The sequence below is a fragment of the Microcaecilia unicolor genome, chromosome 7, assembly GCF_901765095.1.
Source record: "Microcaecilia unicolor chromosome 7, aMicUni1.1, whole genome shotgun sequence".
Lineage (NCBI taxonomy): Eukaryota > Metazoa > Chordata > Amphibia > Gymnophiona > Siphonopidae > Microcaecilia > Microcaecilia unicolor.
In genome coordinates this window covers 246,959,880-246,986,036 of record NC_044037.1, presented here as the reverse complement: position 1 = coordinate 246,986,036, position 26,157 = coordinate 246,959,880, and the positions used below count along the sequence as shown (strand labels likewise).

The 26,157-nt window shown below is 41.2% G+C and overlaps 1 long non-coding RNA gene across 1 annotated transcript; it reads left to right on the top strand.

Annotated features, from left to right (window-relative positions):
- Nucleotides 1–1,667: 1,667 nt before the first annotated feature.
- On the top strand, nt 1,668–24,848 carry LOC115474983. Its single transcript, XR_003942955.1, has 3 exons — nt 1,668–1,679; nt 12,549–12,552; nt 24,696–24,848. It is a non-coding gene; the product is annotated as an uncharacterized LOC115474983 (long non-coding RNA).
- Nucleotides 24,849–26,157: the final 1,309 nt, after the last annotated feature.

Genomic DNA, 26,157 nt, shown 5'->3' with positions numbered 1-26,157 from the left:
TACTGCAGCTTGCCTCTCTGACATAACTTCCTGTTTCCTCAGAGGTGGGCTGCAGTAGAGAGAAGAGGCTGGTGCCAACAGCAAGGCAGCCTATGGGATTCGCCACTGCCTTTTGGAAAACAAACGTAGGCACGGGGAGGGGGTTGAAGAAGAAAGGGGGGAGATGCCAGAACACAGCCAGAGAGGGGGGACCATCTAACTCCCTGTCTCAGCCGGCAGATTGCCTTGGTCTGCCTCTGGTTCACCCCTTTCTCCCATACTGTTTAATTTGTTAAAGGCTGAATTAACAATTCGGTTGGCATCTGCTGGATACAATACATATATATATGTAGATGATGTGATGATTACAATACCTTTTGATACATCACTAGTTTCCATCTCTCAAGCAATTGAGCAACTGCTTTTATGCTACAAAATCAAATTTTTAGTACTGGGGAATTCCTACAAACCGTTTTCACGAATTTCTATTACTATTCAAGGAATTTCTTAAATAGAAAAACAGCTAAAGATTTTGGGTGTCATCTACAATGAGAATTTAATACTTGAATCTCAAATCAATTCACTGATAATGAAAACTTTTAGTACTTTGTGGAAATTAAGAAGGATCAGGTTCCTTTTTAATTAGTCAGCTTATAGGCTATTGATACAATCTTTAGTTTTGTCCTATCTGGACTACTGTAGTGTTCTGTATGTGAGACTAAATGATGGTCTTCTTAGAAGTCTTCAAACACTACAGAGCATTGCAGCATGCCTAAATAATGCATTGATCATCTAGATATGTGCACTCTTTTCCATTCCTGAGAAAGCATCAATGACTTCTATTAAGATCACATATATTGCTTAAGCTTTATTCTATGACTTTTAAAATAATCTATAGCTATGTTCCCTTATATCTAGGAAACTTAAGCCATCTCTCAGACATTCAGCATTAGGATGCAGATTACCTTTGTTATTGTTATGGCCAAAACTGAGCTTCTCATCTTTCCCCCTAAACCTACCTCTCCTCTCCCCCCTTTCTCTATTTATGTGGATGGCACTTTTATTCTCCCTGTCCCATCTGCTCGTAACCTCTCTCTCCTTTGCTGCTCACATTCAGCAGATTGCCAAAACCTGTTGTTTCTTTCTTTATAATATCAGCAAAATCCGTCCCTTCATCTCTGAGCGCTCTACCAGAACCCTTATCCACACTCTTATCACCTCTCGTCTTGATTATTGTAACCTGCTTCTCACCGGCCTCCCTCTTAGCCATCTTTCTCTCCTCTTCAATCAGTCCAAAACTCTGCTGCATGACTCATTTTCCACCAAAGTTGCTATGCTCACATTAGCCCTCTCCTTCAGTCACTTCACTGGCTCCCTATCTGTTTCCGCATTCAATTCAAACTTCTCTTATGACCTACAAGTGCATTTCACATCTGCCGCTCCCCAGTACCTCTCACTCTTGTCTCTCCCTACGCTACGCCCCCCCCCCTCGGGTACTCCGTTCTGTGATAAATCTCTCTTATCTGCCCCCTTCTCCTCTACTGCTAATTCCAGACCTCCGTTCCTTTATCTTGCTGCACCCTCACGACCTGGAATAGAATTCCGAGCCTGTACGTCTAGCTCCCTCGTTGGCCGTTTTCAAGTCCAAACTAAAGCCCACCTCTTTACCACTGCTTTGACTCCTAACCCTCACTTGCTCTGTCCTTTTATCCTCACCGCTCTATTCCCTTACCCTTAATTGTTCTATCTGTCTGCCTGTCTTATCTAGATTGTAAGCTCTTTGAGCAGGGACTGTCTTTTTGGTGTGGTGTACAGTGCTGCGTATGCCTTGTAGTGCTATAGAAATGATAAGTAGTAGTTATTTCAATGCCCCAGTCCAAGAGGTGTGAAATACAAAACCCTGTTTAATAGAACATTCCTTTATCAATCACCACACTAATGGAATTCATTGCCACTGAATATTTGAAAATTTTCTCAATATCTGGCATTTAAGAAAGCTATTAAAACCAATTTTTATGATTTATTTAAAACATATTTGATTCGTATTGTTGGATATTTAAATTGATGTACATCCAGGAGTTTCTCCTGCCTCTTCTGACTTTGTGCACCACATAGAATTCTCATGGGACATTGTGATATAGAAAGAGCAAAATGCAATGTAATGTAATTGATAAAGAAGGCTAAAGAGAATATGAATAAAACTTGCCACAGAAACAAAAACTCATAGTAACACCTTTCTCAGTTATATCGAAGCAGAAAGCTTGTGAGGGAATCCATGGGACAGTTAGATCATGAAGGAGCAAAGGGGCACTCAGGGAGGAAAAGGCCATAGCGGAGAGGTTGAATGAATTCTTTGCTTCGGTCTTTATGGAAGAAGATGTAGGAGATCTACCTGCACCAGAAATGGTTTTTAAGGGTAATGAGGCTGATGGACTGAAAGAAATCTTCGTGAACCTGGAAGAGGTACTGATCAACAACCAACAAGTAAAGAGTGATATATCACCTGGATGGATGGTATACACCCCAGGGTACTGAAAGAACGCAACATGAAATGCTGATCATCTGCTAGTGATCTGTGTTAAAATCATCTGTAGTACCTGAAGACTGGAGGGTAGCCAATGTAATGCCAATTTTTAAAAAGGATTCCAGGGATGATCTGGGAAATTATAAACAGGTAAACCTGATTTCAGTGCTGGGCAAAATAGTGGAAACTATTATAAAGAATAAAATTACCAAACACATAGACAAACATGGTTTAATGGGACAGAGTCAGCATGGGTTCAGCCAAAGGATGTCTTTCTTCACCAATTTGCTTTATTTGAAGGTGTGAATAAACAGGTGGATAATGTTGAGCCAGTTGATGTTAGTGTATCTTGATTTTCAGAATGCTTTTGATAAAATTCCTCATAAGAGACTCATGAGAAAATTAAAGAATTTTTTTCTCCACCTTATAAGGCACTGTCTATCTAACAAAATCAATGTTAGACTTGTTACAGATGGACCAACAATAAAGAACGACAACATGGATGCAGTAGCTCACAGGATTGATTGCTGTGTTTTGAGTGAACTGCGACGGCTGCGCGGGGGAGTGGAAACAGAGATTAATCAAATGTCTTCCTTACTTACAGTGGACTAGATAGGCTCACTTCCACTCCACTCTCTATTTACCGAAGTCGCAGCGGCGAACCGGCAGGTGGTGGCTGTAAAGGCAGCAAGCAGGCAGGCTCGCCTCCGTCCTTCGCTTCTCTACCCCTCTCAGCGTCCCGCTCTCACGGAAAGGAAATGACATCAGAGGACATCTTCTCCCCTGGAATTCCGTTCATTGGGTAAATCTCTCATCTGTACCCTTCTCCTCCACTGCCAACTCCAGACTCTGAATGTCCTCTTCCCTGTGTTATTCTCTAGTGGCTATTACTTCTTTCTAGGTGCTGCGTTCTTCACAAGTCCTTCCACTGTAGAGTCCCATTGTGATGTGATGTTTGCATTATCAATTAGCCAATTCAGTCTCTGTGAAATAAATAATACAGCTCATACTGTAGGGAATGTTTACAGGATAGAGATGATGATGCATAATTTCCTTTCTTCTGAAGGCAGGTAATAAGATGTCCTCTCTTAAAACTTGCTGTCAGGGCTGGAGTGACTTCCTTTATTACTCTTGATCATTTTTTGTTTCTTTGCAGAGACTGAGGTGGAGGTTGATGATGCTATCCATGGATTTGGGACCCCAAATTGTCAGAGAAGTTACCTGATACTTTACAAGCAATTGTATATACTTCAGCTCTGTCTCTGTTCATTTCTTGAGATTTAAAGAATTTATCAAAAATGCTTATATGTTTTGAATGACTGCTGCTGCATTTTTTTTTTACCAATAGTCATCGTATTTATTAAATAAATCTTTTTATAGGCTACAAAGAATTCAATGTGGCTTATTTTAAATCAAGTATAATAATTTAAGACAAAGTTTTAAAAATATTGACACGGACAACAAAAAACAGATATATTATGGTACTTTTAGTCCAGCTTGCCAGCAGACTTAACTGCCAGCAGACTTAACCTCAAGTTTTCTCAATTAAATAACATTTAATCCCTTAATTCTGTAAAGTTGTGCACCTGAATTGGTACCAACTAATTTGTGCAATTTATAGAACAAGGTCAGTTGTGTGTGGCATTAATTGGAAGTTACATGAATAACTGCCCTTAGTATTCTATAGATTATGTGCTCATACTCCAGAGTGTGCAACTCCAAGGGGGGCATGGTCAGGGCAGGGGCATAACAGAAAGTCCTAACTGCCTACAGTTAGGTGGTGTGAGCACTTACACAAGCCATTTGGCTTGCATAAATGCTCACGCCTAAAGTTAGGCATGTAAATCCCAGCGCCTAACTTTAGACATTCTATTAAGAATTACCCCCTTAATATAATTGGATTCTAGTCTAATGCATCTCAAAACTAGGGCCTGGCCAGCCAAAAAGGTGAGGCACGTACACTAGCTAACCTAACCCACTGCAATAACTTTTCACTGCTGATGGTAGAGTCCTCCAAGGACAGTAGAGTTCAGTGCAATGTGCCAAACAGTCAATGTGACCCAGACAAAATCTTAACAATCAGGGGACCATCTTGCACTGCATCCTTTAGGCCACTGGCAGCCAACGTAAAGATGTTAGCCTTGGTGTAACACTGAACTTGAATGCTGTGTGCAGTTCTGGTCACCACATCTCAAAAAAGATATACTGGAATTAGAAAAGGTACAGAGAAGGGCAAAGAAATAATAGAGGATGGGATGACTTCCCTGTGAGGCAAAGCTAAAGTGGCTAGGGCTTTTCAGCTTTGAGAAAGACAGCTGAGGGGAGATATGATAGAGGTATATAAAATACTGAGTAGAGTGGAACAGGTAGACGTGAATCGCTTGTTTATGCTTTCCAAAAATACTAGGACAAGGGGGCATGCAGAGGGGGAAGAGAAATGGGACTTGATATACCGCCTTTCTGAGGTTTTTGCAACTACATTCAAAGCGGTTTACATATATTCAGGTACTTATTTTGTACCAGGGGCAATGGGAGGGGTTAAGTGACTTGCCCAGAGACACAAGGAACTGCAGTGGGAATCAAACTCAGTTCCAAGGATCAAAGTCCACTACACTAACCACTAGGCTATTCCTCCACTCTACTAAGTAGTAAATTTAAAACAAATTGGTGAAAATATTTCTTCACTCAGCAAGTAATTGAACTCTGGAATTTATTGCCAGAGAATATGGTAAAGGCAGTAAGCTTAGCAGGGTTTAAAAAAGGTTTGGCTAATTTCCCAAAGAAAAGTTCATAAGCAATTAATAGGATAGGCTTCGGGAAATTCCACTGCATATTCTAGGATAAGCAACATAAAATCTCTTTTACTGTTCTGGGATCTTGCCAGGTACTTTTGACCTGGATTGGCCACTGTTGGAAACAGGATACCGGGCTTGATGGGCCTTCAGTCTGTCCCTGTATGGCAATGCTTATGTTCTTATAGCAAACAGTAAGAAAGAGAGTCACTAAAAAAAAAAAATGCTGTGGGGAAGAAGGGCAGAGCAGACAGCAATGAGCCCAAAGGCAGCCAAAGGGAGGAGGAGATGGTGCATGGCACCAGCCTCACTGCTGGCCTAAGCAGGAAGACATGGGAAATCTGAGGGGGGAGGAGGAGACACTGGTGGAATACTCCAGGAAGAGAAAGGGTATCGTCATGCATATAACACACATGCATTATATATGTGTGCGCATTATATAAGTTTTTTTTTACATCCATACCCAATTTGTTTGTGTGATATGCATGGGCATGTTATATGTATGAAAATATGGAATATTAAGATTTATGCTCTATCTGCACTATTAGTTGATTTGTCTAATGTTGGCTTTTAACTGGACTTAAAGATTTGAATCAAGTCAGAGGATGAAATAACCATAGAAAAATGACCCACTTTTATTCTAGTGGACTTTCCTAAATATTTGTCCCCCTTTCACAACATGGTTAGACCTAAACAAATTTGATCTTCTCTTAGATATATCAAATGTTATACTGTGCACAAAGGATTTTCTCTTAAACAAGGTTAAGATCCTGTATATAACTGAGATTTATTTCAACACAATCCAAAAATTCAAACAAAACTGTTGAAATAGTTTTTAGCATTGAAACCGTTTGAATAAGATGATTCTACATTTAGCTGTCAGTATGACAGGATGATTAGTACTCAATCATAGAAGAAAACAGATGAGATGACAACTTCTGTTTGGGTGCTTGATAAAGATGTGTCCAGTCAATGCACAGACGACCACTATCTCAGACTGAACCAAGCGCTTCAGCCACACTGATAAAGAGGTGGACGTGCTCTCATCTGCCAACACCAATAGCCTATGAGTGGAAAATCATATCACCATTCATGCAAGAAATAGATTAGATCTAGCTCCTCATTCTTCTCCTGCAGACTCTATAGTCCATAATGGCTGGATCTAGAAGGTTTCTCGTTGAAACACATTTGCTTTCTATCTCCTTCACTTTTCAAGTCTGATGTGTTCATTTGGCACAGATCTCAAACAATTAGGTTGATTTACACTTCCTTTCAGTGACTAGCAACCAATAAATACTTAATCTTTCTTTTCTTCCAAGATTGCTGATTTTTCCCGAATCGTCCTGTACTCTTGCCAATCTATGAGAATCTACATGGGTATCTAGACCCATATACAACAAAATTTATCTTTCTTTTTATTGATATCTTATGTTGTTTATGCTATGTAATATATAGTCAGGCCTATTTGTGTGTATTTTAAAATATTACATGGACAATATCAGACCATTTAACTCATTTAACCATACAAACAGGGGCCAAGTTGGGGAGGGAGGGAGCGAGGGTAGCTCTAAAAATTATCTGTACAACAGCAATATTCAGTCACTCTCTGGATAATTGTCTAGCAGGCCTACACTAAATGGCTAGCTCTGGTGTAGTGATTGGCCAGTAGGTTCCTGGGATACTTTTTGGTGGGTATAAACTGTTGTATTACATGGTTGTGGGGTTAGGGGTTGGTCTCAGCTGTAGGATAGCAGCAAAACGAAATGGGATATAGAGATGTTTGACTCGGTTGCAGTTAAGGGAGAGAGAGGTGAAGGGATGCATCGGGATTGCTCATGTGTGACACTGCCAAATGAGGTGGGGCCGTTTGTCACCATGAATCTCACAGGGGGGGGGGGCAGGGGAGTTTGGTGTCATCTTGATGATGCTGTTGATTCTTGTTTGCAGGGTTAGTTCATTAACAAATTGCTCCATTGCAGTATGGTAAGCTGCACTGAGCAAGAGAATGTTGGAGAATTGTCATGGTACATATGTTAATGTTAACTTTGTTGTGAGTTAATAAGGCTGCTGCCCATGCTTTTGCCACCAAGTTATAAGTGACTATTTATTTGGTGGGGAGTATATGGGTGCCTATTGTGTATAAATATTATTCAAATGCAAGTATATACAGATACAGATGCTGAATATACTCACACACACACACACACATATATATATATATATATATATATATATATATATATATATATATATATATATATATATATATATACAGTGGGGGAAATAAGTATTTGATCCCTTGCTGATTTTGTAAGTTTGCCCACTGACAAAGACATGAGCAGCCCATAATTGAAGGGTAGGTTATGGTAACAGTGAGAGATAGCACATCACAAATTAAATCCGGAAAATCACATTGTGGAAAGTATATGAATTTATTTGCATTCTGCAGAGGGAAATAAGTATTTAATCCCTCTGGCAAACAAGACCTAATACTTGGTGGCAAAAACCCTTGTTGGCAAGCACAGCGGTCAGACATCTTCTGTAGTTGATGATGAGGTTTGCACACATGTCAGGAGGAATTTTGGTCCACTCCTCTTTGCAGATCATCTCTAATCATTAAGAGTTCTGGGCTGTCGCTTGGCAACTCGCAGCTTCAGCTCCCTCCATAAGTTTTCAATGGGATTAAGGTCTGGTGACTGGCTAGGCCACTCCATGACCCTAATGTGCTTCTTCCTGAGCCACTCCTTTGTTGCCTTGGCTGTATGTTTTGGGTCATTGTCGTGCTGGAAGACCCAGCCACGACCCATTTTTAAGGCCCTGGCGGAGGGAAGGAGGTTGTCACTCAGAATTGTACGGTACATGGCCCCATCCATTCTCCCATTGATGCGGTGAAGTAGTCCTGTGCCCTTAGCAGAGAAACACCCCCAAAACATAACATTTCCACCTCCATGCTTGACAGTGGGGACGGTGTTCTTTGGGTCATAGGCAGCATTTCTCTTCCTCCAAACACGGCGAGTTGAGTTCATGCCAAAGAGCTCAATTTTTGTCTCATCTGACCACAGCACCTTCTCCCAATCACTCTCGGCATCATCCAGGTGTTCACTGGCAAACTTCAGACGGGCCGTCACATGTGCCTTCCGGAGCAGGGGGACCTTGCGGGCACTGCAGGATTGCAATCCGTTATGTCGTAATGTGTTACCAATGGTTTTCGTGGTGACAGTGGTCCCAGCTGCCTTGAGATCATTGACAAGTTCCCCCCTTGTAGTTGTAGGCTGATTTCTAACCTTCCTCATGATCAAGGATACCCCACGAGGTGAGATTTTGCGTGGAGCCCCAGATCTTTGTCGATTGACAGTCATTTTGTACTTCTTCCATTTTCTTACTATGGCACCAACAGTTGTCTCCTTCTCGCCCAGCGTCTTACTGATGGTTTTGTAGCCCATTCCAGCCTTGTGCAGGTGTATGATCTTGTCCCTGACATCCTTAGACAGCTCCTTGCTCTTGGCCATTTTGTAGAGGTTAGAGTCTGACTGATTCACTGAGTCTGTGGACAGGTGTCTTTCATTACAGGTGACCATTGCCGACAGCTGTCCTGTCATGCAGGTAACGAGTTGATTTGGAGCATCTACCTGGTCTGTAGGGGCCAGATCTCTTACTGGTTGGTGGGGGATCAAATACTTATTTCCCTCTGCAGAATGCAAATAATTCATATACTTTCCACAATGTGATTTTCCGGATTTAATTTGTGATGTGCTATCTCTCACTGTTACCAATAACCTACCCTTCAATTATGGGCTGCTCATGTCTTTGTCAGTGGGCAAACTTACAAAATCAGCAAGGGATCAAATACTTATTTCCCCCACTGTATATATATATATATATATATATATATATATATATATATATATATATAGTGTGTGTGTGTGTGTTGTTCTTGGAAACTTAAGTAACATTTATGAAATATTCAGCAGGGTAAATCTGCCTAAATTGCATGAATTTTCACTGCTGTTCCCTAAAAGTCTGTTTGGTGTCAGTGTTCTCACTGCTAGCTGTGAGCTGTGTGTGGTAAAGAGAGATCAGTCAGCCAATAAGAAAGAGGTGTCTGCAAGTTATTCCAGTACTGTTCCTGAGTCCCATTCTAGCTGTAGCCCTTTGCTGTACATCCTGCACCTGCTAGAAATGGCTCCGGCTAGTTTAGAATGTGCTGGAAGTTGGTAGAAGCCTAGGAGGGGCTATGCCACATTCAGAGAGAAGGTTCTAATGGTAGTAGAACACCCCCTCTGAGTATTTAAGCCCACTCCCTCCTATCCCATTTTGTTTAAGGTCCATCTTCCGTCTCGCACCTTGCAACTACAGGGAGATCTCTTCACATATTCCTATAGCAGCAACCTAACTGAAAGAATCAGCCAGTTCATACTTTCACAGGTTGACCGTTAAAGGCACTTGCTAGAGGAACAAGGCTTCAAGAAGGCTCAGGGACAAGAAACAGAAATAAAAACAGTTGCTGCCTTGTTTTAGTGAACAGGAATGGGGAACCTGCCCATGCCTACTAAATCCTTTAAAAAAAGGAGCAGGAGGTTAGTTTGTGTTTCTGTTACAACAGCCAGGGTGCCCTTTTCCATCTATACAGGGCTGAAGGGTATAACATGCTACCATTTATTACCATCTTGTCTAGTGGAGCCACCTGCCAACAGCTGGAGGTTAGAAAAACTGTAATTGAATAATAACTGAGCACTGATATGTGTTTAACATCTGTCCAAGTGAACAGTAGATATCCTAAACTGTGTGCTTGAAAGACCCTCACCAACCTGGGGAGTAGATTTAACCATTTAAGGGAATTAATGTAACCATTAACTGTATTTTCATCTACATCAGGAGAAAGGAAGAAAGAACTGTAAATAGTTGTTACTTGATTAGTGAAGATAAAATATATTGTTCCTAAATCATTTAAAGGACAGTAAAGTTTGGTTTATCATTCATTTATTTTGCTATACCATCACTTATTGCCAGGCAAATCAGAACTGTTCACAGAGCAAATCATACACTATAACACAAATTAATTTAATTAAGAACTCCATTAAGTGATAGGAAGGAACAGACAAATCTTCCATACCAGAGATAACAGCACTAACAATCAACTCACATGGCAGTCATACATAATACCCAACACAAACTCACTTGCAATAATCTAGAAACCTGTGCAGTCTTCCAATTAAAATGCAGTAGCGTTAGATGGCAAAAGCTATTTGATAGTAATAAGTTTTCAATGCTGTACGGAAAAGAGAGTATGATTTATCTAATCCGCTAGGCTGTGGTAAAGAATTCCATAGCGCTGGAGATAGAAAGTAAAAAGCTGACATGTGTGAAATGGAGAGACTTTGGGCAAAATGTTTCCACACTCTGTCTAAGTGGGAAGCCATTTGGGATCCTTTAATCAATGTTCCTGATGGAAGTTCTGGATTATGGAGGGGGGAGGAGGGTAAGGGGGGTAAGGGGTTCTTCGGGTTTGTTTGTTTTTGCCATCTAGGGTGGGGTGTGTGAGATATTAATAAAACCTGGTAAGAAATCCTAGAATTATAATTGTTTTGAATATTTATGACTTGAGAGTTAAATGTATGCTCTTAATGCTCGTTTGAGCTTGGGCGTTGTTACTGTTCTATTGTCTTTGCATAAACAGCTATATGTGGCTTGATGTTTTTCTTCAATAAGATGTATCTCTCAATTCTTAATAAAGACTTCTTTAAATTAAAAAAAAAAAAAGCAAAAAAAAAAAAAGCTGACGTGTGCTGATTCTCATCTAGCCCTAGATGGCGGTGGTAAAACCAGTCTATTATCCGTTAACGAACAAAGAGTTTAAGCAGGTGTGTAAGGAATAGTCAGAGCTACAAGATAAGATGGGGTAACAGTATAAAGCACCGGTTGTGTCATAGTAAGAACTTTAAATTCCACTCTGAGTTCAATAGGGATCCAATGAAGATGACGTAGACGAGGAGTGGCCCTATCATACCTTGAGACACAGCAGATGACATGAGCTTCAGTGTTCTGAATAGTTTGTAAATGCTTCAAGCTAGTTTTCGTGATACCGGCATAAATAATATTGCAATAATCATAACATGTTGTATAATATAGGCATATGATAGAATGCTTAGGGATTCTTGATCTATAGAATTTCTGATATGTAACTGTCTAAAGTAATAGAATGATTTTTTCACAACATCGGAAATCTGACATCTGAAAGAAAGAGTGGAGTCTATGATCACTCCTAGATATCTAAAAGAGGATACCGGAATGATCTGCCTATCAAATAATATTGGGATTAAAGATGATGCTGGACTATGTCCTGTTATCCAGGAGGCTATTGTCTTTTCTGGGTTTAGGACCAAATGATGTTCAGTAAGCCACCTGGCAACCCCACGAAGATAGTCCTGGACTGGTCTCAGATCAATGAACGTTGGGGTCACATAATTGATTAATAAGAAATCATCAGCATAGGAGTATGAACTGATCCCTATGGAGCAGGGCCAATGGGCAATTGAATAAAGACTGCGTGTGGAGTGAATTATGGAGTAAAAGTCTGGTGCAGCTTGTGGCGGCTTCCCTGAATAAATCTGGATCCCGCCCCTGGTCCCAAACCTACAAATTTGATGTGTGCCCCTTCCACCCAGCTTCTTGGGTTTACACCAGACAGCCACCTAGGTGTACAGTCAATGGGGTTACATTTATACCCCTGGATTCTATACAAGACACGGTGATTAGCGCACATTAAATTGTGCATGCAGCCAATTTCTGAATGCTACTCAATTGAGTAACGAGCCAATTAGTCATGATTTATTTATTTATTTGTTACATTTATATCCCACATTTTCCCACCTATTTGTAGGCTCAATGTGGCTTACATAGTACCAGAGAGGCATTACAGACTCTGGTGTAAACAAATACAAAGTGATGATGTGGTAAGATAAAGTTCATGTGGCACAGCCACACTAGGGAATCGTACAACGGAAGAGATGTGTTATGTCCATTATGTTCTTTAGTTTTGTTGTGTTGCAAAGATCAGGGATTTATGTTGGATCGGTAGGGTATGCCTTTTTAAACAGGTTAGTTTTTAGTGTTTTCCGGAGGTTTAGGTGGTCGTTCATAGTTTTCAAGGCTTTTGGTAATGTGTTCTACAGTTGTGTGCTTATGTAGGAAAAACTGGACGCGTAAGTTGATTTGTATTTGAGTCCTTTGCAGCTTGGGTAGTGCAGATTTAGGTACGTTCGTGTTGATTCGGATGTGTTTCTAGTTGGTAGGTTGATCAAGTCTGTCATGTATCCCGGAGTTTCACTGTAGATAATTTTGTAAATCACAGTGCAGATTTTGAAAGCAATGCGTTCTTTGGGAGCCAGTGTAGTTTTTGCTAAGGGGTTTTGCACTTTGAAATCGCGTTTTTCCAAAGATAAGCCTAGCTGCCTTGTTTTGAGTGGTCTGAAGTTTCTTTAAGGTTTGTTTTTTGCATCCCGCATAAATTCCATTGCAGTAGTCTACATGGCTTAGTACCATTGATTGTATCAGGTTGCAAAATGTTCCCCTTGGGAAGAATTGTTTCATGCGTTTAAGTTTCCACGTTGAGTGGAACATTGTTTTTGTTGTGGATGCCACTTGGCTCTCTAGTGTTAAGTTGCGGTCCATTGTAACGCCGAGGATTTTCAGGCTGTCTGAGATAGGGAGGGTGTAATCTGGGGTGTTGATAATAGTGGGGTTGTCCGCGCCGTCTAGGATAGGACAGTGTGTTTTTTTGTTTAGTTTTAGTTGAAATGCATTTGCCCAGGAGTCCATGATGTTCAAGCTTGATAACTGGTCAATGATAATTGGTCAATAACAGCCAATTAGCAATAATTAGCAATAATTGAAATTTACGCTTGCTTCTTTGTAGGCATATTCTACAAAGAGGTGTGTGGAAATTCCAATGCATGTAGATGAAAAGGGAGCATGGCCATGGGAGGACTGTAGGCATGTTGGAGGTTCCATCACATTTACATGCGTTGTTATATAATTCGGGGGAATGCACATTTAGGCTGGGTATTTATACCAGGTTTTCAGTGGCATGAATGGCTGTGCCTAAATTTACGCACATTTCCCCAGCCTATGTGCTATTCTAGAAACCACGTCTTACTGTAGATGCGGTTTACAGAATAGTGCTACATGTGTTATTCTGATGTGCCTACATTTAAGATGCCTTATATATAATTTACCCCATATTGTAGAAGTGATATTTTTATATTGATATTTTGTCCTTTTGACATTATTACATTTCGTTTTCTCTTATGTCACTGTTCTATGCTGTTTGTTTAACCTTTTGCACACTTTGAATGTGGTGGTAAGGCATAAATTAAATGTTATTAAAAAAACAAAAAAGTAGCTCCTTATATATATTATCTGGGGATCTCTATAACTTTAAAATATTCAAATGCTTATATAAAATTGTGATAAGGTTTTGTTGTAGAGAAAATGAAGTGGAACACGGGGGGGGGGGGAGGGAAGTATTTAAAGCAGGGAAGGGAAGGTTATGTATGTATATATATTATATATATGTATGTGTGTGTATACATATATGTGTGTGTGTGTATACATACATACATACATTTGGAGGGGAGCAGTGGGGGGGGGGAAAGAGGGTTAGGAGGGTGGCAGAGCCACCATTTATAGAATAACGCTTAGCGCACATTTTCTGGTGCCGATTTTTCAGCACCATATATAGAATTTGGTCCTACGTATATTAAATTATTCAAATGGTGACTGACTATCTCTGGTATCAGGATCACTTTGGTCCCATGATTAGCATGCCTCTCATCTCACTCCACTTTACCCACATAACTTTTGTTCAAATATTAACTTAAAACAGCTACAAATTATTCATTCAGAAGGGCAAGAATTTGAAAGCAAAAGGACTTAATCATGTGACTAATTCAAATTTGCACAGAAGTCCTTTCCAGTATTGACCAAACTGTATTTCCATATATTAAGAGCCAATATTAGTGCATTTTAGTATATCAGCTACGTGACTCTCAAGACAACCACACAAAGGCGTACTTTAGAAGCACATACACTTGCAAAGATAGTAACCTATGGAACTTTGTACATCTAAGAGCTTTGAAAATGAGCCTTTTAAATAGAGAATAAGATGCAAGTCCTAACATGACATTACTGGGTAGTCATCTTTCCTTCACTTCACACTAGTGAATTACATTTCTAAATAACATTTTGGTTTCTGGTAGTAAACTTTTGCTTTTGCATCTTCAAAATTACATAGAGAAAAACCAGAGTAGGGGACTGCTTCATGGGACTGCCCTTTGAGTTCTTTTGGAATGCTATGGGTTCAATGACCTTGTCTGCTGTTTTTGAAAAATATATTCTCTTCTTTTAGTCAAATCCCTCTAGCTTGGATGTTATCAGGAGGTATATCTGAGTGACTCTTTATAGACTATTCAGCTAGATACATGGTAACATTCTGCTTTACAAAAGCTTTAGTTTAGCATTCAGGTAGCTTATCTGTACTAAAATTATAATTCTCTTTTTGTAAAAAGGAGTACCTGCATGCACCCTATAACTTTTTATATAATAAAATCTGGATGCACCACTGCTGACAGTTTCTTTATTCCCAGCATTTCACATTTGATCTTTGAGCTGTGTAGTTATGTTGGGTGGAAGTAACACAGTCAACATTTCAAGGATGCAAAGTCTTTGTGATTCTTGATCAGCTACTGAGAATTCAGACTTTACCTAGAAGTCACTAATGTGATGGTGGGCACTGTGCTTGTATTTGAATTCTGTTGTAAGCATTCTGCTGTGAATACCTTCTCTGTGGAAAAAAAAATGTGCAAGGGGAATGGAGACTTGATATACCGCCTTTCTGTGGTTTTTGCAACTACATTCAAAGCGGTTTACATAATATACACTCATCTGTTCCTACACTCCTCCCCGGGAACTCCATTCACTGGGTAAATCTCTATTATCTGCACCCTTCTCCTCCACTGCTGACTCCATTCCTTTTATCTTGCTGCACCATATGCCTGGAATAGACTTCCTGAACCAGTACGTCAAGCTCCATCCCTGGCCGTCTTCAAATCTAGGCTAAAAGCCCACCTTCTTGATGCTGCTTTTAACTCCTAACCCTTACTCACTTTTTCAGTACCCTTATTTTATCATCCCCACCTTAGTAATTCCCTTATCTCTTATTTGTCCTGTTTGTCCTATTTAGATTGTGCAGCGCTGCGTAACCCTAGTAGCGCTATAGAAATATTAAGAAGTACTCTTCATGTTCAAGTGTACAGCACTGTGTACATCTAGTAGCGCTATAGAAATAATGAGTAGTAGTACTTATTTGTACCTGGGGCAATGGAAGGTTAAGTGACTTGCCCAGAGTCACAAGGAGCTGCACTGGGAATTGAACCCAGTTCCCCAGGATCAAGGCCTGCTTAACTAAATACTAGGTTACTCCTCCACTCCAAGTTGAAAATGCAATCTGTATTATTTTCTCCACTGACCAACATTCCACCCCTCCCATTCCCCTCCTGAAAACAACTTCTGTAATTACAACTAAAAATATATGGATTGTGGAACAATGTTTATACTTTGTCACATTGAGGGGGGAGGCAATTTTAAGACAACTGGCTTACACAAATACATCTCTATTTACCCATATAAATTGTTTGAAAATATCATTTTAGAAAGTCAATTTTAAGGGGCATATATTGTTAAAAAGTATGTTTGTGTAGATTTAAAAATTTTCAAAAGGATAGCTGTATTAATCTGGTATAATTAACATGGTGTTTTGGACATGGTGCTGTGCACCATTTGTTAAGATAAAAGAGATAAAAGAAAATGGGTTTTTCAAGACAGCCCAGAACAAAAAAGAATCTTGCAACACTGGTCCACTGCTCAGCAATACCCTAACGCCAGCTGTGAGCTTGCGGAGAATTTGCCATGGGAGGAGAACCTTGTTTGGCATACTGCCCGTTGAGCATTGGGGAGGAATATAGGGTGACCTCTTTAGCATGCATTTGCATGCTCATTGAGCTCAGAGCCAGCAAGCTCATTGATCCACATTCTCATTGGCTTTGAGCATTCAGGGCCAGATGCACTAAACTTTACGAGCCAATAACGAGCAAGCAGTAAACCCTCGCATGCACTAAACACTTTTTTCCGACGACGGTAGCAGCTAACGAAAACGGAATGCAGATGAGCAAATCATGTAGAAACCCTATTGTAATGAGATGCACTAACCTTTTCTGATTGCCTTAATGCTGGAAAACACTGGAAAATCTAACGAGAGGTCTGTAACTCTCGTTGGGGCTGGGTTGGATCGGAAAAATTATTAAAATGTAAAAAAAAAACCCTGGAAGCCTCTGAGCCAATCCCAGCTCAGAGACTTCTCAGCTTAGTGAAGCACGGGCAAAAAGGACGTTTTTATTATTCCTGGGTTGAATGATGTCCAAAAAAGAGCTTGCAGCATCGGAGCCTGTTTGATTTTTTAAATAAAGCTTCGCTTTAAAAAAATGTCCATTTTGTGCGTCCTCCCCCTCAATAATAAAAACGGCCTTTTTGCCCGTGCTTCACTCAGCTGAGAGACCTGGACGTAAGGGAGGGACATCCAAGCACATAGAGCTGTGGCGAGTGGTTAGAGCACTGGTGGTGGTGGGTTCAAATCCCACTAATAGTTTTGTTAAAATTGGAGTCATTTATTATTTTCTCCCCGTTTTTATTTATTTATTTATTTATTTGAACATTTCTTATTCTGCCATTCATGAACCTTTTCAAGACTAACAACTTCCCAACTGCACAACACATTAGCAGAAGCAGCATCAGAGCCTGTGATTTTTTAAATAAAGCTTCGCTTTAAAAAAAACGTCCATTTTCTACGTCCTCCCCCGCAATAATAAAAACGTATTATAAAGGTGTATTTGGCATGCACAGAGCAGCAAGCATAACGCTTTGCTGCTCTGCGCATGCTTGACCGGCCGATTCTCCGACTGTTTTAAGAAGGAATAGAGAATGCAAGTGAGCTACAATGAGTAGCTCATTTGCATTCCCTTTCCTTGGTGCATAGCCGTTCCCTACCGATTCACTATGGAATTCAGTACGGAACGGCTCTAACGATGACTTTAGTGCATCCCCCCCTCAGTGCAAGCAAATGCTGGCACTAGTCTAGCACTAATGGCCTCTAGCACCTGCATTTTCTTCTGAGCATTGGGGCATAAGTGAGAGAAAACAGGCTGGCCTAAGAACAGTCCATTCATATCTGTAGTGAGCCACCAGTCCATTGTATCTATTCAAGCACAGGATGATAGTGTTAAGCTTTTTAACGAGTTCCAGTTTGTTTCATACTGGAATGTTTCTTTGATGTTCCATTGTAGGAGTATGGCAACCTTAAGGTCAGATACAGAAAGTCCTGGAAAGTTGAAATATTCTATGTTTTTTTAGTGTTGTTATTTCTAATGCGAGATTTGTTCCCAGTATTGTTAGGGATTGACTTGTTTGTCCTATGTAGACAACAAAGGGACATTGCTAGCAGATGATAGTATATATAACATTGGAAAAAGAATAAATGAATAAGCCCTTGATACTGTAGTTGATGATGTTGGGTCCTGTTTATGGAGTTTCCTAGGTGAATATGGGAAAAGAGTTGGTATCTAGGCAGTGGCGTAGGAAGGGAGTGGGGCGGTCCGCCCCGGGTGCACGCTGCTGGGGGGGGGGGGGGTGTCGGCTCCACTGGTTCCCTGCTCCCTCTGCCCCGGAACAGGTTACTTCCTGTTCCGGGGCAGAGAGAGCATGGAACCAGCGGAGCCGACGCAGCTCCCAGCGACATGCACTCGGGGCAGTTCGGCCCTCCCGCCCATCCCTCGCCGCTTTCCCTCGTAAGTACTTGCTCTGGGGGGGGGGTGCGCTCCGGAGGGGTGACGGTGCGCCGTGCTGCACCCGGAGGGGGGGGGGGGGGGGTGCGTAGCGGCGACCTGCCCCGGGTGTCAGCTGACTTCGCTACAGCACTGTATCTAGGTATCTTTGTATAGTTTGTGATTCCTGGTGCGTTTCTATTTAAGGTTAGGGGACTGTCGATACACCAGGATAAAGATTTATCCAAGACCTGAGAAAGGATGGCATTTTCTAGGATGGGCTGTAGACACTTGGTGATATGTTTTAATGGTGGAGATGGTTGGGGGGAGATATGATATAGAGGTGTATAAAATATTGAGTGAAGTGGAATGGGAAAACGTGAATCACTTGTTTACTCTTTCCAAAAATACAAGGACTAGGGGGCGTGAAAGGAAGCAACTAAGTAGTAAAGAGTGCTAGACATGGAGGCTCATTTTCAAAGCACTTAAACTTACAAAGTTCCATAGGTTACTATGGGGCTCATTTTCAAAAGAGAAAAAAATCCAAAAAGTGGTATAAATCTGCATTTTGAATTTTTTTCTCACAAAAACGCCCAACTTGGTATTTTCAAAACCAAATTTTAGACATTTTTCTATGAAGTCCATCAGAAGTGCATTCAAATCACAATGGGGCTTACCAGGGGTGTGTTAAGGATGGGATCTGGGTGTTCCTAACACGTGGACATTTTTCAGCCATAATGGAACAAAACAAAACTGTCTAGAACTAAAACTAAGATATTTTGAGCTAGACCTGTTTTTATAACAAATAAGGCACAAAAAGCTGTCCTAAATGACCAGATGACCAATGGAGGGAATCAGGAATGACTTCCCCTTACTCCCCCAGTGGTCACTGACTCCTTCTCCCCCCCAAAAAAATGTGAATAAAAATATTACTTTCCGGTCTCTATGCCAGCCTCAGATGTTATACTCCGGTCCATTAGAGCAGTATGCAAGTCCATGGAGTAGTCTAGTGGTGGGTGCAGTGTACTGCAGACAGGTGCACCCAGGTCCATACCTCCTCCTACCTATTACACTTGTGGTGCAAACTGTGAGCCCTCCAAAACTCACCAAAATTCCACTGTACCCACATATAATTAGCCCCTTCATCCATAAGGGCTATTGTAGTGGTATTCAGTTGGGGATAGTGGGTTTTGGGTGACTCAGCACACAAGGTAAGGGAGTAACAGTGAGATGTGTACCTGGGAGCATTTATATGATGTCCACAGCAGTGCCCCCTAGGGTGCCCCATTGCTCTTGGAATGTCTGTATGGCTACTAAGAATGCTGGCTCCTCCTACATTCCAATGGCTTGATTTTGTGCATTTTTCACTCGGACGTTTTGTTTTGAAAATGGACCAAAAAGATAAATGTACAGAGCACAAAACATCTAGCAAATAGCCATTTAAAATAAAAAAAAGATTTTTCTTTTTTTGAAAATGGCTATATTCCCATTTAGGATGTTTTTAGTAAAATGCGCAAAGTTAAACTTAGATGTCAAATCGAAAATGCCCCTCCACATAACTTTGTAAGTTTAAGTGCTTTGAAACTATGCCTTATGGTGTACCTACATTTCAGTAACATGGTTCTGCATAGGTAATTTATAAATAAAGTAAGCAACCTCCTTATGGGCCCTAATGTGACTGCCCCCTTCCCATAGAATATCATGAAATGATGACGCACCCCACAGAGCTGATACCTATGGCTATTTTGTTGTTTGTGAATCAGTTTAAGAACATCTAAGCATTCTTACATAGTAGTGATTATGGCAGAGCTGGACAAAATGTTTATTTACTTAGATTAGTTATTCTCAAAATGGAATTCAAGTGGGAATGACATTTCTTTTCTTTACTTACCAGTGTTCCAGTTCATGCTGTGGTTGCATTGTATTATGATATATGATACAGAATGATGGTTAACATATTTACATATAGATTTTCTCCACTTCCCAAAAAGATGCAGTCATTTAAAATTACTTGAGATGGATGGGTAGCAAATATAATACTAAAAAATTAACACATACATGCTGTATAATGACACAAAAGTCATTGGCTTATATTTTAAATCTTATTGCAATGGCTGGTATAAGAACACAAATTATGTGTACATTTTAATGTATCTATGCTTCATAATTATGCATGGTTGTGTGCTGTTATAATTGACATAAAATATAAAACAGGTCAAAGAGCAGCTATTAAAACTATTTTTCATTTTGTTTCTTGACAGCCGGCTACAGCGATGCGTAGTATATTTAATAAACACTTTCACAGAATGCAAAGATAGTTATATAATTTAAACCATATCCAGAGCTGCGGAATTTGCAACCTAATTGTTCCATGCATCTTTGCTAACTATGATTTTGTTTGGCCACTAAGCATTTTAAGCAAAATAGAAATAATCTAGGGAGAAATTTGTAAAACTTGCAGTCATGCTTCCTGTGTCAAGAAAAGAAGTGATAACAGGAGAAGATAAATTTTGCCACCTAAAATTGTGCTAAACGATACCAAGAGAAGCCCAGGTCGGGAACTGTATTTATTTCAAATCATTTGCCCTTTATATAGAGAGTAAGGCTTTGCAAAATGTTGTTATTTATCTTATTCTTTGCTGCTGTATTTTATCATGCCTTGTAGTGTGTTAACCACTCAGATATTTATGGGGTCCTTTTACTAAACTGTGACAAAAACTGCTCACAGCATACCCTTATGTGGGGTTTTCCTGCACACTAAGGCCATTTGTACCACAGCCATTAAAATGGTCTCTTTGTATTAATGGCCCAGTGCTAATGCTGTCAGCATGTGGCCATTAAAATTTTTTCCTGTGTGAGCACTTACTGTCACTCATTTTGTAGGACTCATGTGGAGGGGCATAATCAAAAGGGACGCCCAAGTTTTGCTGAAGACATCCTCGCAAAACATCCCGGTGGAGGGGCAGGGAAACCCATATTATCGAAACAAGATGGACATCCATCTTTCGTTTCAATAATACGGTCGGGATGCCCAAATATTGAAATTTAGGTCGTCCTTAGAGATGGTTGTCCCTGGATTTGGTCGTTTCTGATTTTCGGCGATAATGGAAACCAAGGACGCCCATCTCAGAAACGACCAAATGCAAGCATTCGTAGTGCACTGGCTCCCCCGACATGCCAGGACACCAACCGGCACCTAGGGGGCACTGCAGTGGAATTCAGAAATTGCTCCCAGGTACACAGCTCCCTTACCTTGTGTGCTGAGCCTCCCAACCCCCTCCCCCCAAATCCCACTACCCACAACTGTACACAACTACCATAGCCCTTACAGGTGAATGGGACACCTAGATGTGGGTACAGTGGGTTTCTGGTGGGTTTTGGAGGGCTCACATTTACCACCTCAAGTGTAACAGGTAGGGGGGGATGGGCCTGGGTCCGCCTGCCTGAAGTGCATTGCACCTACTACAACTGCTCCAGGGACCTGCATACTGCTGTGATGGACCTGAGTATGACATTTGAGGCTGGCAGAGAGGCTGGCACAAAATATATCTATCGATATTTTTTTTAATTGTTTGAAGATTTTATTATACATTGGAAAATCATACAACAACTATAGAAGCACCAGGACATAGCCAAAACATAGATCACTTTAACTCTCCCTCTCAGCCCAAAGCCGTTTATGCAAATTCAACATTTCCAACAAGACAAACTGTATCTTGAAATTTAAAGGAGGGTGGGAGGGGGTTAGTGACCACTGGGGGGGGGGGGGGAGTAAGGAGAGGTGATCCCCGATTTTCTCTGGTGGTCACAGATGTGTAGACACCAAACAAATGAGTAAGGCAAATACAAGGAGGATATTCAATGTTCAAGGACCTTGATTATAGCAACACATTGAAGGAACCGTCACGACTATGGTTTGGTGTGTGAGCCTGCCTCAGGGGACATCAAACCTGTGAAGCTTATGTTGGTAAAAAAACAGGAAACTTGTAACAAAACAACAGTGATTTCCTTAACCAATCACAGTGCCTGTGTATGAATAAGCCGCTACTACTCTGCTATGTGATAACCACACCAGAAAATAAAGGTCCTTGAACAATGAATATCCTCCTTGTATTCGCCTCACTCATTTGTTTGGTATATTCAGAGCTCAGCCACCTAAGTGACGCTACATAAAGATAGGATTGACTTTTATGAGGTTTAATTTGGCTGCTTAACTGAAGCAGCTAAGTGCTGAATATTGGCACTTAACTGCCTAAATGCTGACTCTGCCCCCAGACTGCCCACAAAGTAGCTGGCTTTCACTTTAGTGGTCTGTGGTGATATTCAGTGGCATTAACCTGTTAACCCCGGGATTTTATATAGAGGGGCATAATCGAACGGTGCCGGCCAAATAGATGGCTGTCCCGAACCATATTATCGAAAAAGATGGCCGGCCATCTTTGGTTTCAATAGTACGGTTGGGGCTGGCCAAATGTCAGAGATGGCCGGCATCGGTTTTCGCCAATAATGGAAACCGAGGCCGGCGATCTCAAACCCGGCCAAATCCAAGGCATTTGGTCGTGGGAGGGGCCAGCATTTGTAGTGCACTGGTCCCCCTCACATGCCAGGACACCAACCGGGCACCCTAGGGGGCACAGCAGTGGACTTCAAAAATAGCTCCCAGGTGCATAGCTCCCTTACCTTGGGTGCTGAGCCCCCCAAATCCCCCCCCAAACCCACTCCTCACAATTGTACACCATTACCATAGCCCTTAGGGATGAAGGGGGGCACCTACATGTGGGTACAGTAGGTTTTGGGGGGGGTTTGGAGGGCTTAACATTTACCACCACAAATGTAATAGGTAGCTGGGGATGGGCCTAGGTCCACCTGCCTGAAGTGCACTGCACCCACTAAATACTGCTCCAGGGACCTGCATACTGCTGTCAGGGAACTGGGTATGACATTTGACCATTGGGGGAGTAAGGGGAGGTCATCCCTGATTCTCTCCGGTGGTCATTTGGTCAGTTGGGGCACCTTATTGAAGCTTGGTTATGAAAAAAAAGGGACCAAGTGAAGCCGGCGAAATGCTTCCCATTATCGGGTGAAGCCGGCCATCTCAAAGCACGCCCCCATCCTGCCCCGTCCTGCCTTTGCTACCCTACCGACACGCCCCCTTGAAGTTTGTCCGACTCCACGATGGAAAGCAGTTGGCGCCTGCCAAAATCGGCTTTCGATTATACCGATTTGGCCGGCTTTAGGAGATCGCCGGCCATCTCCCGATTTTTGTCGGATGATGGCTGGCGATCTCCTTCAAAAATAAGCTGGATAGTATGTCTAGAGATCCGCGTTGAAATCCAGGCATATTCTATAACAGCACGCATAACTTAATTGGCTTAACAAGCTAATCAGCGTTGATAACAGCACTTAATAAGCAATAATAAGCACTAATTGGTAATAATTAGAATTTACATGCACAAATCGCTAAGCGCATTCTGTAATGAGTTGCGCCTAAATTCTAATGTGCACAGTTCAAAAGGGGTGTAGCTATGGGCAGGGAAATGGGTGTTTCATGGACATTCCAAAATTTAAGTGCGTAGTTATAGAATATAGCCCAGTGCGTTTAACTCTACGTGCGCTTAACTCTAGCCCAGTGATTTACACCATGTTTTCATTTGTGTAAATGGAGGCGTTGAGTTTTAGGCACTGGGATATCAACTAAGCGTATTGTATATACTGTGCCTAAATCTAGGCGCTGCTTATAGAATACGCTTAGGCAGAAATGTTTCCCGCGTAGATTTTTTAGGTGCCTTATATAGAATCTGACCCTAAGCGTCACAGAATGTCAGCATATAGTTCTGCAGAAGCGATTTAACTGGCCAGAAGTCATTTCAGGGCAGTTAAATCACATTGAATAATGAACTTGTGTAAGCTTGATGTTGTGTGCACAGCAAATTCATGGTTTAAGAGATTCTGAAAGTGCTTGCTAACAGGTAGCATGTCTGATGAAACTCCCTGTAAAGCCTTGATTGCTGATACAACTGTGAACATTTTCTGCCACATAAGTAGTGTCATTCTGTCTCTCTTGCTCATAGGATGACTCCTCTGGCAATGGAACAGCACAACTCTTATTTATTGCTTTACTGAATTTAATAATGCATATGACTGTTTTTCGAATACCTTGTATGGTCCCACACAATTTTTTTTATCAGGTCTGCAGATCCACGTAGCTGTCTTAAAACAACATTCATTATAGTATTAGTAATAATAGAACGGCACAAAAACAGACTCATTTTGTGTTATAAAAAAGTATGTAAGAAGTTTAAGAACTCCAAGCATTTCTATTGACATGAAATACCACTCTTGTCTCTCCCTACGCCCCCCCTCGGGCACTCCGCTCTGCTGATAGATCTCTCTTGTCTGTCCCCTTCTCCTCTACTGCTAATTCCAGACTCTGTTCCTTTTACCTCGCTGCACCTCACGCCTGGAATAGACTTCCCGAGCCTGTACATCTAGCCCCGTCTTTGGCCGCCTTTAAGTCCAGGCTAAAAGCCCACCTCCTTGACACTGCTTTTGACTCCTAGCCACTACTCACTTGCCTGTACCCTACCTCTTTAATTCCCATGCCTTTAATTGTTCTGCCTGTTTACCTGTCTTATTTAGATTGTAAGCGCTTTGAGTAGGGACTGTCTTTTTGTGTATGGTGTACAGTGCTGCGTATGCCTTGTAGCGCTATGGAAGTCATAAGTAGTAGTAGTAGAATGACAATTATATGTGCATATATTTTTTCCAAGTGTCAAAACACAATAAATGGCAATTTTGTCAAACAGTGGCCTGCTTTCTACATCTTATTATAAAAGTAAAACACTGATCTGTCTTGTATTCTACACTCCACCTGCATAAAGAAGGCCATTCTGGTTATGGCTGTACATAATGTCTTTCATCTTTTTAACCACTGTTACTATGAAGGCAGCATTGTCTTCTGTGGGCCCAAGTAGATGGAATGAGTTGCCATTGAGGCTGTGTTTATTGCAGGATCTTGATGCTTTTAAGAAACAGTTAAAGGTATTGTTATTTGCATAGGCATACTTTGGGATTTAGATGATTTTAGGGCTTTTATGAGGGGTGAAGTCATAATGTTTTTGAATTTATGTGAGCGTATATGTATGTTTTATATGAGTTTTAATGATTATGTTTGTATTTCTGTTACCCATCTAGTTAACAGGCAGGCTATAAAATGATTTTAATAAATGATAATTTCAGGACTAAGGGGTGTCTTTTTTACCAAGCGGCGGTGAGCCCATCGCAGGCTTACAACACTGTCAAAAGGAATTACTGCCAGTGGCAGTTTTGGCTGCAGCGCTCACCATTTCCAGTGCTCTGAAATTTTTGTCTCTAGTGTGGCGTTAACTTGGCAGAAATCAGGCATTTCCAAGCGCTGCTCAGTTACTGTCGGGTTACCACCAGAGCCCTTACCACCACCTCAATGGGTGGCGATAAGTGCTCCCCACTGCATGGCCATTTTTGGGGGCTTTTTACCCACTGCGGTAAAAAGGGCCATGGTGCACAGGAAAAACAGTCCCTGCTGCTACTGTAGGTCCTTTTCCCCCCGCAGTTTAGTAAAAGGACCTCTAAATCTTTGCCTGTTTATAGTTACTTTATGGACTGGGGGCTGACACTGGAACACCACCCTCTCTCCTCTGTCTCCCCCCCCTTCCAAAGCGTATTCTCAGGCTTCACTTTGCTTCTCTTCTCAGGCCCTTTTAATGACAATCACAAAGGTGGACTTAATCTCTCATATGGCCTCCTGCAGCTCTGTTTCCTCAGCTTGAATGATGTGTTTGATGTCATACAAGTGATGTTTGGAAAGCTAAATCTAGAGATTGTTATTGATTTCTCCTTTCATCCATCCTACAGTGATAACACCAGCAATAGAGTTCTTCAAATAAACTGAAACAGTGAACAGTAATTTTGTGTGGAATAGCAGAGATAGTAATACCTTGTTAAGGTGCTT